The following is a 4,716-nucleotide window of genomic DNA, read 5'->3' as shown; positions in this document are numbered from 1 at the left end:
ATGGAATAAGGTATATTCATACGGACATTACATATTATATTAACAAGTAGATTAGTGTTTTATCACGCAATTCTCCAAAACTGCATATCGAAGTATTTTACCCACAAAAAAAAAATCGTCAAAGACAATTCAACAATTTTAAAAATTATAGGTTTTTACAGTCGATTTTAATAACTCATCAATCATAATAGTGTTAGTGTTTAGGAATATTATATTTAAAATTAGTTCCCTTAATTCCACTTTATTAGCAATAACACTGATAAGCTTTAACGAATTAATCCAAATATAATTTGCGCGGATACAACGTGATTTCATTAACATCACCTCAAATCCGTACTTCTTAATTAAAAGACAACACCTCAGTTAGTTTTCATCATACGTTAACTTAAGCTAACTTAAGCTGCTTAGCATAAGTGAACCAAATTAAGTTTTCAGCGTGTGTTATAAAATAAAGTAGGTATCATATAAGATTCTTTTTCGTGTTTCCTCATTTGAATATATTTTACACAAGGGAATTTTAATATTCTTTATGAATTGCCGACTTTAAAAAATAAGGGGAAAAAAGGAAAACGAAGGGTAAAGAAAAGGATATGGGCAGATACGGACATTATCTCCGATAGTCCATCTTACATTAAAAAAAGCTCGATTTTATATTAGTTATATGCTAATTACTTTAGTTTCTAGTGGGCTATCACACTAGAAACTAAATTAAATGAACTGATCTTAGAAATAAATCGTCTTAGTACCTGCATTTAAACTTTCCTAGCAGCTTTTTTAAATTTTAATCTTTACTCAAATTATAGAAATATCCACTTCTTATATAATATTATAGAACCCAAATAGTAGCGAATTTAAATGTAGTCTTTGGGGAATATCATTGGGACGGCAGTATACCTCTTTCGTTTATTTCCTTCATCATATTTTCCTATAACGTTGACCTGCCCAGGCTGCCCATGCTTAACAATTTTATTCACATAATAGGGTAACGGCACCAGTGGTCAGCCTCATAACAGCTTTTTGAAGTTTTGACAATTGCCATTTCTACAACAATCGTCGAATAAAAAAACGCACAACATGTATGGATTTATTGTTTATTGTAGTTTCGAATCAGCGTTTATCAAAAACAATAATTCTCTTAGTAAAATATATAATTAATTTTAAACAAAAAATGGCCCAGTGTCCCAGTGAACAGCCTCTAAAAACCAATAAACAGCCTTGTTGAACCCAGTGTTCAGCCTTTAGTAAGTATAACTAATTATGAGATCAAAATAAACAATGTTATATCAAAATCAACTTTATTAATCACATTTTTATAGCAACGATTCACTTAGCACAAAAAAATGTATATCGCACATAATACAAATATTATTTTAAACATACTATTACAATCTCTTTGTGTCTTCTTATTTTCTAGGTACTTCTTATTATTTATCATAAAAACAGCAATAATTATTTTTAAAGAAATCAGCGATATTAGTTTATAATATTCTTGATGTATCTATAATCCACAATATATATAATTATAATCAACCACAGGAGGATCTCTTTCGGAGGATTTCTCTGGAGGATACTGTTGTCTTGGCGGCATTTTTAGCTAGAAAAAAAGGGAACAATAATAACTTTTGGATATGAATACACATAATACAATTATTTCAGGTAAAACTTAACTAACATGAAGTATTACTTATAGATTTAAACACAAACATTCGAATTTATACTTCAAATATTATTTCAATAACATCGTGGCTGAATACTGGATCATTGAGACCACAGATGGAGACCCAGTGGTCAGCCGCTTGAAAAAAATATTTTGAAATGCGGCTGACCACTGGGTTTTCTAACAATTAGGAATAAACCCAGTAATCAGCCCCAGGGGCTGTCCATTGGATCTTTCATAAAAAATCAGTATCCAATGGTCAGCCCCTCAAATTTTTAAGTAAAAAAACAATATTTTTTATCAAATTTCACAAAATTAAATGCTCTAAGTAATCTATAAAGTTATTATCTATAAAACACAATCACATTTCATACTAAAATATGTTATTTCTCACCTTTCAAAAGAGCACCACATGAAACAAAAAATATTGCAGACATGACACTTCTGCTCTTGTCGGCGGACAGCACCTGTACGAACGTGTTTACTTCTCTCCCCTGACCCCCTGCTGCTCCTATCGCGTGATGCATGAACCAATAACGAAACAGAGCTTCTATTAAGGTGCGCGTGATTTGGTTATTTTGATTACAGCGATATTTATGGCCAATAAACAACGCAATAGGCTGATCACTGGTGCCTGGCTGACCACTGGTGCCGTTACCCTATGCTACGGATAAATTTTTGTCCAAAGCGCGTAAAGCAATATGTAGAGATATTTGTTTGCAATATGCTCTATTTTATAGACTTTATAGCAATTAATTTCCTATAGATTTATAAGCCAGGTAATCGATAACGATTACAAGTAGATAAATAGCAACTTCTACCAAAATTAATAATAAAAAACATTATTAAATTACAAAAAAAGATCTATCTACTCTCATGCTTAATTTGTAACAATGAAACATTAATTTAAAAAGTAAAATTTGCTGCATGCACAATGTAAAACACCAAAATGGGTGTCCTTATCTAAGCTACGCGAAGGTTTTACGATGAAATAGATTCCAATCTAAGAGAACGTGACATGAAATAAAAGGATATAACGCATCGCTGCATTAGTCGATAGCAATCGGTATAAAAAAGGAATGTTTTACTCGAGAAAATCAAATAATAAGATATCTTTATCTGTAGTCAGCCATGTGCATATCGTGAGACAATGACCACGGGTTTTGACAAAGCCCCATTTACAATAGAAGCGCGAGTCACATTCCCTCATTTTGTTGTTAAAATTTTGGAGAATTAAATAATATGCACACCGCGACCGGAGGAATTCAGGGGACGTTGTCGGTGACGTTTTGATGTGATTTATTTTTATTTCAGACTTCACATTGTATGCGAAAGTTATACTGTTAAAAAACTCTTTTGAATTACGCTAAAATTGTTTTCGGGATTGCGAAGTTTCATCCTGCGTTTTGCATCTGAAATTAAAACTGAGTAATATGTTACGCAGCACCGTTATGAAGTTTTTCCGCTATAAATTCAGGACCTGTGATTTTAATGGTTTTGCAGGAATGAAATCGCTATGATTTCCATTAAAATTTTAACGAAAATAATTCGTGTACCAAAGGCTTTTATAATAATATAAAGGGTGAAAATTATTTTTAAAAAGCTTCATGGTATTTTGACTTATAGTCTGTCATATTACGATTTAAATTCAACTCGTTCAGTCACGTGGCATTCGATGTGAAGTTTTTTGGTCACGAAGTATGGACATGCCGAAGTAGTATTTCCTGTTAGGGAAAGAAAACATTATTTTTCCTCAAGGTACATTTAGACTCTCGCTTTCGTACCTCAATTCTATTCTACGATATGTAAACAAGCCCCAAGGGGACAATTCATACTCTCCTGTAAATAAAACCTGTATTATATTTGGAATAATCTTCTTCTTATATATATAAATGAATCGCAAAATGTGTTGGTAAGCGCATAACTCAAGAACGGCTGAACCGATTTCGATAATTCTTTTTTTATTATATTCCTTGAAGTACGAGGATGGTTCTTATGTAGAGAAAACGTAAACATGTACCACGGGCGAAGCCGGGGCAGACCGCTAGTTTGGAATAATATTTTGTGAAATCAGAAAATCAATAGTTTTTATAAAAAAAAAATATAGAATGATACATTTTTACGTCAAAATCATTTTGATAAATCATTAGACTTAGGTACTTCTTTATTATTGGTTATGGAATATAATATCTTAATACCTTAAAATAATATGGCACCATCTTGAAATCAGCAATACCATTGTTACTAAACTCGTCTTTGTTATACAATTGTATAATGTAAATACACAATCTAAACGCTCAAATATCTAAATCTTGTTACAAGAACAGTATACGTAATGAAACCAAATGCTTCTTAGCGTGTTTAAGACGATCATAATTCTCTACGTATTCAATTCAAGTCATCCAAGGAATTTGCCAGTCTCGTTTCAGTTCATTGACTGTATATTATATCAAAACCCTCATTTCGCACAAAGAACAAAATATACATCGCAATAACACTAGATTGCTTCGGATGTTGTCACCGTTTTGAATAATAGTTGCTATTTTCAACACTGCAAACAAATTGAACGAATAATGTGCTCTAAGAAAAGGAGCTTAGATGTAACAGAAGTTAAGTTGAAATTTGAATAGATAGAAAGAACGTGGAAGACTATCTCGGCGTTATAAGCAAGGAATACCAAGCATCTTCATTGAGAATAGAATTTAAGAGCGTAGATTGAATGGCACAAACTCTTCACTTCGAATGAGATATGGGCTTAACCCTACAGAAGTCGCACATCTAAAATTAGTGACGTGTGAGGACGCGTGGTCTACAAGGGTATAGGCCATTTTAAAACAAGAAAAAGTACACAAATAAATTAAAAAGTCTGTTGTGTCTCTTGTAGGGAGATATTATTTCCGGTTTCAATTTATCTCCAGAATAGGCATCTACTGCTGCTTCTCTCTGGTCATGGTCCTCCTTACTATCTCAACTTGACTAGTCGCCACCAAGATCATCACGACAATGGTCTTCGGCCAACCAAGCCTCGATCAGTCTCGAATCTTTTTTATCACTGGATT

The 4,716-nt window shown here is 32.7% G+C and overlaps 1 long non-coding RNA gene across 1 annotated transcript; it reads right to left on the bottom strand.

Moving 5' to 3' along the window:
- Window positions 1-1,077: 1,077 nt before the first annotated feature.
- LOC149902917 (uncharacterized) lies at window positions 1,078-2,312 on the bottom strand. Its single transcript, XR_016457472.1, has 2 exons — window positions 2,052-2,312; window positions 1,078-1,594 (listed from the first exon to the last, which is right to left on the bottom strand). It is a non-coding gene; the product is annotated as an uncharacterized LOC149902917 (long non-coding RNA).
- Window positions 2,313-4,716: the final 2,404 nt, after the last annotated feature.

This window comes from Colias eurytheme, chromosome 14 (assembly GCF_061535395.1).
Source record: "Colias eurytheme isolate Ceu_HAF_F1 chromosome 14, ilColEury1 Martin Lab GWU primary, whole genome shotgun sequence".
In the NCBI taxonomy this organism is placed as follows: Eukaryota; Metazoa; Arthropoda; class Insecta; order Lepidoptera; family Pieridae; genus Colias; species Colias eurytheme.
The sequence above is the reverse complement of the archived record's forward strand: the minus strand, read 5'-3'. Positions and strand labels throughout refer to the sequence as shown.